Genomic DNA, 12,895 nt, shown 5'->3' with positions numbered 1-12,895 from the left:
CTTTTATACAACTTATAAAACTTACAAAAACAACTTATAAAAATAAGTTATAAAAATGAGATACATTTTTATAAAAACAACTTATAAAAAGAGTATTGTTTTACAAAAATAGTATTTTAAATGAGAGACATTTTTATAAAACAACTTATAAAAATAGTATTGTTTAACAAAAATATGTTGCATTTAAAACATAGTTGTATATAGAGTTATAAAAAACTTATCGTATGTGTATTATTACTCATAAAAATAAGAAAAATGCTACTATGTTGTCCCAATTATTTCATTAATTTTGCATCATTGATGTAGCACCACCATGTAGTACCATGTGTTTATTAAATATATATATATATATATATATAAACACAAGCATAAAATGGATAGATGGAACCTAGGATTTTAGTCTTTTTCTTTTTGTGTTTTCGGACATCATATTGTTTTATATATATATATATATATATATATATATATATATATATATATAAATATATATATATATTTTAAATTTTTTACTAAACCACTTGCAAGTGGTGGTATTATATCAATGAAACAAAGTGAGCAGTATAATTGGAATGAAACTTACTCAAGTGAAGGGTCTCGCTGGCTAGTTCTCTATTTTTGCATTTTTATTTTTTATTTTTATCAAAATTTCAACTGAATTTTATCCAGTTTTATTACAATTCAATTAGACTAACTTTTGAAATTGAAAAGGCCAACAAAAAAAAAAGTGTTCACATTAAATAGTCGTATCGATACAGAATTTAAGCACAAAGCTGCAAACTAAAGCATATTACAAATTTCATGGTGATAAGAATTTAAGTCATGCGAGGAACACTGCATTTGATAACTATTAATAAAAGTCTGGTTTATTAAATTCCTGAATTTTTTAAAACGATAATGAAATATGGCTATGAATTCAGGTGCTAAAGCAAACTAGACAGTACTTACCCAAACCATTGGTTAGACATCACTAACCTCTATATTAGAACTATCATTCCCTCCAATGGGTGCATCATCATCTTCATGAACAGGAATGTTCAAAACAACCGGAAGCTGCAACTCCAATGAAGTTATGGTAGTCGTCGTGCTGTCCTCAAATGGCTCTCTAGGCATCCCTGTTTATTGAAGCTGCAGTGCATAATATAGGTAATACAACACATCATGCATAGTCGGCCTCTCAATACTAAATGTCTTCAAACACTTTTTTGTAGTAACACCAAATATTCTCAATGAACTAGGCTTAATGTTACCAACAAGCACTGGATCGATAATCTTTTCGAGTTGGCCTTTCTTTTGCCACAACATCTCCCATTCTGCTAAGTTCACCTTATCCAGCTGAGATGATTGTATGATAGCCGGTCTAGCACATAGAACTTCAAGAAGTACAACTCCAAATGAGTATACATCATATATCTCTATCAACTCTACGGTTGTAAGATATTCTAATGCAAGATAACCAAAGCTACCCTGTACACCCATGGTGAAGTTGTCCAGATTGGGAAGGCAAGATTTCGAAAGGCCAAAGTCGGCAACTTTAACCACATAATGTTCATCGAATGTTTGTTGACTTCACATCATGGTGAATGACTCCTCCAGTGTGACTAGTGTGTAGATAGTTTAGGCCCTTTGTTGCGCCGATGTAGATTTCTAGTCTTTACTCCCAAGATAATTCATGAAAGTCAAAGATGGCTCGTAGGGTATGAAGTAGTTTTTAAATTCACCTTTTGGGATGGTGAGCAAGAATTACACAATCTTTGGAGAACTAGTAATGTTTTGGAAGCTATAGTTCGTCAAAAGTGAAAGCCCAAAAATAAAAACATTGAACCGAGCAACAGATAGATCGAATGTGACAAGAAAACAATGAAATGGAGGTTTACAATGTATGTGCCATCCTGGTTGATGTCAAACCTATATAAAGACAAGTGTTTGAAAATTATTGTCGTTTGATAGAGAGGTGAACTTTTTTTTTTTTTTTAAGAAGAGTCGAAAGTCACATGTCCAATTGTGACCCTTCCCAATTTTATTAATAAATCCTCACCTATGGTAGAGGAAAACCGTAGTTACAACCGGAGGCCTGGGGATACAAATATAAAATAAGACCATAACTAGACCTCAAAAAAACTAAAGATACTCAACAACAAGACCAAACCAATAAGAAAAACAAGACCAAAACACAAAGAAGCAACCTGCAAGAAAACAATTCTGCACGAACATAAAGTCAATAAGAACTTAAACCAAGGCAAGAAAAACATACCTAGAGAGAATTCCCCTAACAAACTCGACAAACTTTCCGAATATAGGGAAGACCCCCTCTGTCAAGCCTAATGTTACCTCTAATGGAAGCTGGCAACTCGGATAACGAAGTCTAGGAACCAGTTACACCTTTAGTACCTAGTTTAGCAAAGCCATCAGCAACCAAATTATTTTCTCTGTAGCAGTGAACAAAAGAAACATGCCGATTAGCTAGCTGACTTTGTATTTCTTCCCAATAATCTTCCATACACCACAAGCCACATCTCTGAGTTCTCTACCAGCTAAGCACTAACATGGAATCCAATTCAATCTCCACCAATAAAAACCCCAACTGATCAATGTACTGAAGCCCATGAAGTAAACCCATCACCTCTACAAAGTTGTTAGAATTATGACTAGTTGCTACGGCAAACCCATGAACCAAGTCCTCTTTATAATCCCTAATAATTCCACCTGCACCTGATGGACTTGGATTGTTGAGTACTGTGGAGTCTGGTCCACATCGCTCGAGCAGAGGCATTGGCTGCTCGAGCGAATTCAGGCAGAGTCGAACACTCGATGTTAGCTCGACAGTGAGCTCGAGCAGGAAGCTTTCGCTCGAACAAAGTCAGGTAGAGTTGAACGCTCAATGTCAGCTCGACAGTGAGCTCGATCAGGATGTGGAAGGGAAGTTCGCTCGACGCGCGCTCAATACGCCGCTTGAGCGAACATACATTTTGTAGGGTTTTCGCCGTGTAACTATATATATGATGTTTTAAATCATATGGCCGTACGATTACTGTATGAGTGAACATTGTGGACGTACAGTGTTGAAGATCCATCTTGTAGTGTGATATTCCTCAATAATAAAATCCTCTGCAGCTCCCCGTGGACGTAGGCAATTTGCCAAACCACGTACATCTTGTGTCGTGTATGATTGCATGTGTGTTTTTTCTCGTTCGATATTATTTTTCAATTCATTGTCATCATTTTTCATAATAATTGGTATCAACAGCCAGGGTTCGGGTCTGAGGAGAAACAATGGCTGGAGATGAATTGAAGGTATCGGGGATCGAGAAGTTTGATGACACGGATTTTGGATACTGGAGGATGCAGATAGAGGACTACCTCTATGGGAAGAAATTTCATCTTTCACTATTAGGGCAGCAACCGTTGCACACAACGTCATCAAGGAGAAGACGACTGCGGATCTCATGGCGGCGTTGTCAGGTATGTATGAAAAGCCGTCAGCGAATAACAAGGTACATCTGATGAAAAAGTTATTCAATTTGAAAATGGCAGATGGTATGTCTGTTGCACAACATCTGAATGATTTTAATACTATCACAAATCAATTGTCGTCTATTGAAATTGAATTTGATGATGAGATACGTGCACTGATACTATTGGCTTCACTGGCTTCGCTGCCAAATAGTTGGAAAGCTATGAGAATGGCTGTTAGTAATTCTGCTGGTAAAACTAAACTGAAATATGATGATATTCGTGATTTTATTTTGGCTGAGGAGGTGCGCAGGAAAGATTTAGGCGAGACCTCAGGTTTGAGTTCAGCCCTAAATGTTGATTCTTGAGGGAGATCACATGACAGGAACTCAAACAGAGGAAGATCAAAATCAAAGTACAAGGGCAAGAGCAAGTCGAGGCCTGGTCAGCAGGCAACTTGCTGGAATTGTGGCAAAGCTGGCCACATAAAGAAGAACTGCAAAAACCCTAAGAAGACGGAGAATGATAGTGCTAATGTGGTAACTAAAGAAGTACAGGATGCACTATTGTTTGCAGTTCACAGTCCAGTTGATGACTGGATACTAGATTCAGGGGCTTCCTTCCATACATCTTCCCACCGGGAGCTAATGCGGAACTATGTTGCAGGTGATTTTGGGAATGTGTATCTACCTGATGGAGAGGCTTTGAATGTAGTGGGGATGAGAGACATTGATATTGCACTCCCTGGCAAGAACAAATGGACCTTGCAAAAGGTCAGGCACATTCCTGAGTTGAAGAAGAACCTCATTTCTGTTCGGCAGCTTGATGAGTGTGGTCATTCAGTAGTGTTCTCAGATAGCACTTGGAAGGTCACAAAAGGAGCATTGGTACTGGCTCGAGGTAAGAAAACTGGTACATTGTATATGACTACTGGTTTAATTGACACTATTGCTACTACCGTTGCAGAGAGCACAGCAGATTTGTGGCATTGTAGGCTTGGCCATATGAGTCAAAAGGGCATGACGAAACTTCTGTCTAGAGGCAAGCTACTAGAACTGAAGACAGTTGATCTCAGTATGTGTGAGAGTTGTGTGATGGGGAAAGAAAAGCTTGAAAAGTGGCAGAACGCCAAAGACAGGAAGACTTGATCTTGTGCACATAAATGTGTGGGGTCCTTCCCAGTTGCATCTCTTGGAGGTTCTCGCTACTATGTTACGTTCATTGATGACCATAGTTGGAAGGTATGGATTTATTTTTTGAAGCATAAATCTGAAGTATTTAATGTTTTCAAAATTTGGAAAGCCATGGTTGAGACAGAGACAGGCTTGAAACTGAAGTGTTTGAGGTCTGACAATAGTGGTGAGTATGTTGATGGCAGGTTCAAGGAGTATTGTGCAGCTCTGTGTGTCAGAATGGAGAAGACCATTCCCAGGACACCACAGCAAAATGGAGTTGCTGAGCGTATGACCATAACCATCAATAAGCGTGCTAGAAGCATGAGGTTGCACGCTGGACTACCACCCACTTTCTGGGCAGATGCAGTCAGCACTGCCGTTTACTTGATAAACAGAGGGCCATCAGTTCCACTGGATTGTGGATTGCCTGAGGAGGTTTGGAGCGGGAAAGAGGTTCAATTTTCTCACCTTAAAACTTTTGGTTATCTTTCTTATGTGCTTGTTAATTCTGATGCTCGTAGTAAGCTGGAGGCTAAGTCAAAGAAATGTTATTTCATTGGCTATGGAGACGAGGCATTTGGCTATCGTTTCTGGGATGATCAGGATCGGAAAATCATAAGAAGCAAGAATGTGATTTTCAATGCGAAAATTATGTACAAGGATAAGTCTAGTACAATTTCTACAGTAGCTCCTCAGGAGTCCGAGTTTGTAGGATTAGATGACCTACTAGAGGTCACAGTGCAGTGTAGAGATGTGAGTGATGGGGAGAGTGGGTCCAGTGCACCCATTCCTATTATTCCGCAGGTAGTTTCAGAACCGTCCACTCCTACAGTTGCAGTTTGCAGGTCAGTTAGGACTATACGTCCTCCACAGTGTTTCTCACCTACTTTGAATTACATTTTGTTGACAGATGGTGGAGAACCACAGAGTTATGAAGAAACCTTGCACGATGAAAATTCTAGCAAGTGGGAGCTAGCCATGAAGGATGAGATGGATTCCCTGTTAGGGAATCAGACATGGGAGTTGACAGAACTTCCATTAGGGAAGAATGCATTACACAACAAGTGAGTGTATCGGGTAAAAACTGAGCATGACGGCAGTAACAGGTACAAGGCTAGACTTGTTGTAAAAGGCTTTCAGCAGAAGCAGGGTATTGATTACTCTGAGATCTTTTCTCCTGTGGTGAAGATCACAACCATCAGGATGGTACTGGCTATGGTTGCTACTGAAGATTTATTTCTTGAGCAGTTAGATGTGAAGACAACTTTTCTTCATAAAAACCTTGAAGAAGACATCTACATGCACCAGCCTGAGGGGTTTGTGGTACAGGGAAAGGAAAGTTCAGTTTGCATACTGAAGAAGAGATTGTATGGCCTGAAGCAAGCTCCTAGACAGTGGCACAAGAAATTTGACAACTCCATGCACAGTGCAGGGTACATTAGATGTCAGGTAGATCACTGTTGTTATGTCAGACATTTTGACAATTCTTACATTATTTTGTTGTTGTATGTGGATGACATGATTATTGCAGGGGCTAGTATTGATGAGATCAATAATCTGAAGAAGCAGATGTCAGAGCACTTTGCAATGAAGGATTTGGGAGCTGCAAAGCAAATCCTTGGCATAAGAATTGTCAAAGATAGAGTCAGAGGTACGTTGAGACTCTCACAAGCTGAGTATGTGAAAAAGGTACTCAACAGGTTCAATATGGACAAGGCCAAACCAATTGGCACACCCTTAGGAAGTCACTTCAGACTCAGCAAGAATCAGTCACCAGAGTCAGAGGAGGAACAAGATTACATGAGTAAGGTTCCTTATGCCTCAGCTATTGGTTCACCTATGTATGCTATGGTTTGCACAAGACCGGATATTGCCCATGCAGTGGGAGTTGTGAGTAGATACATGAGTAACCCGGGAAAGCAACATTGGGAAGCAGTGAAGTGGATTTTGAGGTACCTAAAGGGTTCCTCAGAAACCTGTTTGTGTTTCTCTGGAGAGAGCTTGGAGGTGCAGAGCTTTGTTGATGCTGATTTAGCTGGAGATATTGATAGCAGAAAGAGTACCACGGGCTTTGTTTATACACTTGGTGGTACTGCAGTGTCATGGGGTTCTAATCTGCAGAAAACAGTTTCTTTGTCTACAACAAAAGCTGAGTATATTGCAATGTCAGAGGCTGCAAAGGAGATGGTATGGCTACAAGGCTTCTTAGAGGAGTTGGGTAAGAAGAATCAGAAAGGCACTCTCTACAGTGATAGTCAGAGTGCCATATTCCTTACCAAGAATCCAGCATTCCATTCCAGGACCAAGCACATTCAGATTAGGTATCACTTCATACAGTCATTGTTAGATGACGGACAGTTATTACTTGAGAAGATTTGTGGAAGCAAGAACCCTGTGGACATGTTGACAAAGGGTGTTACGCTTGAGAAACTGAAGTTGTGCGCAACTTCAGTTAGTCTTCTAGCATGAAGACAGAAGTAGTGAGTTGCAGAGGTGGAGGATATCATGTTTGAGGAAGATGGTAATACAGCGAGTGTACCAGTCTCCAAGTGGGAGAATTGTTGAGTACTGTGGAGTCTGGTCCACATCGCTCAAGCGGAGGCATTGGCCGCTCGAGTGAATTCACGCAGAGTCAAACGCTAGATGTTAGCTCGACAGTGAGCTCGAGCAAGAAGCTTTCGCTCGAGCGGAGGCATTGGCCGCTCGAGCGAAGTCAGGGAGAATTAAACGCTCGATGTCAGCTCAACAGTGAGCTTGAGCAGGATGCGGAAGGGAAGTTCGCTCGATGGGCGGTCGACACGCTGCTCGAGCGAACATACATTTTGTAGGGTTTCTGCCGTGTAACTATATATATGATGTTTTAAATCATATGGCCGTACGATTACTGTATGAGTGAACACTGTGGACGTACAGTGTTGAAGATCCATCTTGTAGTGTGATATTCCTCAATAATAAAATCCTCTGCAGCTCCCGTGGACGTAGGCAATTTGCCGAACCACGTACATCTTGTGTCGTGTGTGATTGCGTGTGTATTTTTTCTCGTTCGATATTATTTTTCAATTCATTGTCATCGTTTTTCACAACATGGATTACCAAGAGAACAACCATCCACATTCAGCTTAACCCAACCTGGGTTTGGACACTTCCACATCACCGGAATGACAATCTCCTTCCTCGAAGAATTTAAAGGCAAGGTGAAACAATTTAAAATAGCTTCATCATGTTGAGTGAGCCCATTTAGATCCTTAAGTTTTAAAGCTATCCAAGACACCCAATATTTGATGGAACACCAAACTTGATGAACTGATTCCCTCAAGTCTTCCATCCTAGCCTTGCATCGATGCCCCTATAGCCGCCAAGTAATAATAGCTGAGAAAAGACCAAATAATTGACCAGGACGATTAGAATTACTCGCTCGCCTATGCCAGCAATCCACCCTCTGTCTCCAAGAGCTACCTTCCATCAATGCTCGCCTATTTTTGACAGTTTCCCCCTTTACGACTAAGAAACCTCAGTTGCCAACGAAGACTCAGGTGTCGACATTGGTGTTGGAGTGTGCTTCATAGTTGATGAAGTAATTGTCAGGAGGAGAGTAAGTTGAAGAGACAAGTAGAAGTGAGGTGATATGGAGAGGAAGAGAAAATAGAGTTGGAAAATAAGCTTATGGGAAGGAAGGACTTCAATGGACTTTTTGGTAAGGATTGCTACTTTTTCAGTGGTTATAGGTATCTAAGAATGGAATAAAGGTGGTGACGATCATGAAATTCAGGGATATGCATGTATCGTAGAGGAAATCTTAAAAAGACTATGACTTGGACATTAATTATTCCACCTATTTCATAAAGAAAGGCAGTGTCAGTAGAAAAAATAAAAGAAGAAAAAGATGTGGGTAGCAGAGGAGCCCCCACAAAAGAGTAAAGAATGGGTTAAAAGCAATATTGGCGCTATAGCATCTGGGGAAAACAATAATTGATGCCTAATCTAGAAAACTAAAAGAGTTGTACGTTCTATTCCAGAGTAATAATTAAACCGAGCCATGGGTGGGTACAAAGTGGTTAGCCGAACGAGTGATGGTGGCAAATTGGGTTCAAGGATTTAGCATAAAGAGATGCAGCCTCACTAACTATGAGGTCGATCAAATATATATACATGGACTCAAAAAGTATCTGCAATTATTTACATGAATTCCCTTTACAGGTAAAATCAACTATAATCTCTGTTTGAAATTCCTCGAGGCCCTTCCCATGTCGTGGATCACTTCGTTTCACAGCCACTTTGGTACCATTTTTAAGAGTTCCTTTGTAGACTTTCTTGAATCCACCCTCACCAATCAATAGCTCTGCATTGAAGTTCTTCGTTGCAAAAAATATTGCAGAAAAAGGTACCCTTAAATGAAGGTTTAGACTTGGAGCAAGGGAAGCATTAGGACCTCTTTGAGTCAACTTGATGTTCGAACTAAACATTCCATACGGAGGCACTCCCAAAATCTGATCATGCCCTGGTTTCCTGAATTTTAAACCCAATGTCACCAATATTACTAAAATGAAAAACGACCCACTACATGCAAGACCAATTATAGCATGGGAGAGTTTCTTTTTCCCTACTTCAATTCACCTATGAGGAGTGAAAACTGACTTCTTCACTACCTCTAGAATCTCTAGCCCATTCAAAAAGGCATTATACATCCGAGAGCCCTCCATTGGGCTGATACTAGCATTCACAAATCCCAAACCATTGGAATCAACCACAAAATCAATGTAAAATGGAACAACATCTATCTTCTCAGTTATATTGTAAGGATTGATCTCCTTACTAAAATTTCTATTGATATAGAGATTGATCCACAAGTCATTAGGTGTTGCACTTACTACGTCAGGGAAATGGACCCAAAGAAAGTTGTTGGCTTTCTTATAGACAGGAAAACTTCAAGTTATCCTTGGAAAACTAGAGTTGCTGATACTCTCTGTAAATTGTCTGCCATCTGTTACACAAAAGCTGGGGCAATATACTTGGTGATTCTTTTGGGTTCATAATAAGGCGGTTCACCTTTGTACTGATCATATGTTTCACTTTCTGGGCTCTGCAAGTAATCATCATCTGGATCCCAATTACTCCATAATTCATCCAGCTCGAACGTAGAACCTTCAACGTCGATCCATAACCTTTATGCAGAACCTTGCTCAAACCACTGTAGTTACTCTTAGCTCCTCGAGAAGTGTAGAATTCTATGTGTTTGCAGAAATGCTTTGCTTGACCTTAACTGAGGTAGGAATTTGTATTTATGAACAACAAATCAGTTACAAGAAGATAAAGATAAGGTATATTTAAGTTTGAATGACAGAACATTATTCTTATCTAATCTTTAGTGTCATTTGAATTTGAACTTTTGTTGTTACAGTTTTAGGTTATAGTGGCATAGGACTCTGATATGGGAATATGGTTGACAAGACCCCTCAAGTGAAACATTGGTTGAAGAACGTTGAGCTTGTCCCTTAAGATAGGAAACCATGAAAAAGACTGTTGTTTCGTTAGGATATTAGCTAGTTGATCCTTCCTGTAAATGAATTTGATTAGCATCGCCTCCTAGGGTTTGTTGCATGGTGCAGCCTGCCACGCCACCGATTCTCTTGACGAGACAGCCTCCTGATGTTGTTGATCCAGAATATGGGATGTGGAAAATTTGATCAGGAGATGGGACCTGAGCAGTTTTATGCAGATATAGTCGTGAATAGGCCTCAACCTTTGCCTAAGGTTGATCTTCCTTTTAGAGAGATGCGATTCAATAAGGGTGAAATGTATTTCATGTTTTCCAAATCTGAAATTGTGAAATCTGCAGAACTAGCCTTTTCGTTTTGCTGTAGCATTGAAGTTTTACGTCGGCGACCATCGTTGGACCACATTAGAGGCTTCATAAAAAATCGCTAGGGACTCCACTCAATGCCTTTCGTGGGACAGTTAAAGAATCTACGGAATATTTTGGTAAGGATATCGAATGAGGAGGATTTCGTGAGTGTCATGCCTTGGGGTAATGGGGAGATGGGGGGGGTGTTCCATATAGGGTTTTTCATTGGACTCTAGAGTTTAACAAAGAAGAGGATTCTCCATTTGTTCCTATTTGGATTTCATTGTCGGGGCTTCCTCCAAATTATTTTCATGTCTCTATTCTAAAAAGTATTGGAGGAGGTTTTGGGAAAATTTTGAAACGTGATATCGCTACGGCTTGTGTTACTAGACTTGAGGTGACACAGATTTATGTTGAAATGGACGTCTCGAAACCTTTGCAGCATCATTTCTGGTTAGGTCCTTTAGGGATTGAATCAAGTCATTATCAAGAGGTAGTTTATGATTCGATTCAGGCGTTTTGCAACTAGTGTCAGAAGCAAGGTCATTTGAGCATAAGTGTGGCCATAAAGAAAAATCTATTGAGAAAGGAAAATTGAAAGTACTGTAGGAGGAGGGTGGTCGTGGGAACGTGAAAAAGGTTTGGAAGGTGATAGGAGAAAAGAAGCTAGAAGAAGGAGGGAAGGGTGCAAGTAGGGAGGAGGCTCGGTTTAATTACACCAAAAGAGAGGAAATTCTTGCTCAGTTTAATAGTAGGAAAAAGCAAGATGAAAAAGGTTTTTGGAGGTGCTTTATATATGTGTCTTCAAAGGGTGATCTTTTGACTAAAGATCAGTTTAACCCAGTTTAACCTTGAGGTTGCTCCAATAGAGTTGATGGAAAGAAGGGAGAATGTGGACCAGGGGGTTTCAAAAAATTATGAGAAGAGTGTGAGGGAGCACGTAGGTTCTTCTACTACACTAATGAATCAATTGTAAAATTGGTTTGAGCAGTCGAAGAAAATAACAGGTAAGGATGATATCGAGGCGATCAATCATGGTTTTCAAACTTTAAGAAGTTCATTGAAGATCATTGATGAAGCCTTGGAATATGCATTATGTCGAGTGTTAGATAGGGGGATTGATGAGAATGAGGGGAATATGGTACTTGAATGAAGGAATGTGCATTCTTTATCTGAAAAAGAAGATGATGATGAGATTGAAGAACTGGCAGCAAAATGTTATGAATTGGATAGCGAGTTTGATGTTCCAATCAAGCATCCTCGAGGTGTAAAAAAGAAAAAAACCACCCTTGTTCTGGAAAGGACAACATGTTCTAATAAATATGATTAATTTTGATGAATATTCTTACATAAAATATTAGAGGTATTTGTTTGTTGAAGGCTAGACTGCGACATATTATAAATAAACACCAGCCATTGGTGGTAGCTTTATTAGAACATTTTCTTTCAGTTAATAAATGTCATCACTGGGCAAGATGGTCACATCTTCTGAGTTTTTGTCATAATGTAGATGTTGGTGGTAAAATATGGCTTCTTTTGGTAGATGGGATTGATTTTCAGTTGATTTTGGCAATGGATCAAGCTTTATTATGATGGTTTTCCTATGGTAACGATCAGGTGTTTGCCACTTTTGTCTATGCAAGTTGTTTTCAACTGCAGTGTAGAACATTGTGGCGATATCTTTGTGATTTAGAGGTGGATGGATGTCTCTGGTTTCTTGGTGGTGACTTCAATATGATTCACTCATAAACTAAGAAAATTGGTGGTATTTTTTTATCATCTCATGCTATCCTATAATTTAATAATTGTATTCAAGAGTGTGGTTTACTTGATTTACCGTTGAGTGGATATCGGTTTTCCTGGTGTAATGGGAGGCTAGGGGGTAGAAAAATTTGAGCACGACTTGATAGAATATTGGTGAATGCAGTATTTATGTTGTGGTTTGCTGATGGAAGGATGGAATATTTATCAAGAACTTCTTCGGATCATTGTCCAATGGTATCTCAGCTGGAATGTGAACATTGAAGTGGTCCTTAACCATTTCGGTTTCAAAGAATGTGGTGCACTCATGAGAATTTTCTACATATAGTTTTGGAATGTTGGATGCAAGTTGTTCCTGGTTGTCCTATATATGGTGCAGGTTAGTGTGAAGTTAAAAAATGGAATATAGAGGTTTTTGGAAGGGTGGATTCAGATATTAAAATGTTTGAAGAAGAGTTAGCAGACTTGGAACACACAATGACTACAAATTTCTCTCATGAGGCTGAAATGGCGTTATTGACGTGTGAGCAAAAGCATCTCCTTTATTTACATAGAGAAGAGATTATGGGCTACCAGAAATCAAGGTTAAAATCGTTGCCCGAAGGGGATTTGAATACATCATTTTTCCATGCTTTGATGAAGTGCGAAAAGAAAATTAAAATTGAGG

At 39.5% G+C, this 12,895-nt stretch overlaps 1 pseudogene; it reads right to left on the bottom strand.

Annotated features, from left to right (window-relative positions):
* Positions 1–1,116: 1,116 nt before the first annotated feature.
* Positions 1,117–12,508, bottom strand: LOC122293228 (annotated as a pseudogene).
* Positions 12,509–12,895: the final 387 nt, after the last annotated feature.

The sequence above is a fragment of the Carya illinoinensis genome, chromosome 1, assembly GCF_018687715.1.
Source record: "Carya illinoinensis cultivar Pawnee chromosome 1, C.illinoinensisPawnee_v1, whole genome shotgun sequence".
NCBI classification, from domain to species: Eukaryota; Viridiplantae; Streptophyta; class Magnoliopsida; order Fagales; family Juglandaceae; genus Carya; species Carya illinoinensis.
The sequence above is the reverse complement of the archived record's forward strand: the minus strand, read 5'-3'. Positions and strand labels throughout refer to the sequence as shown.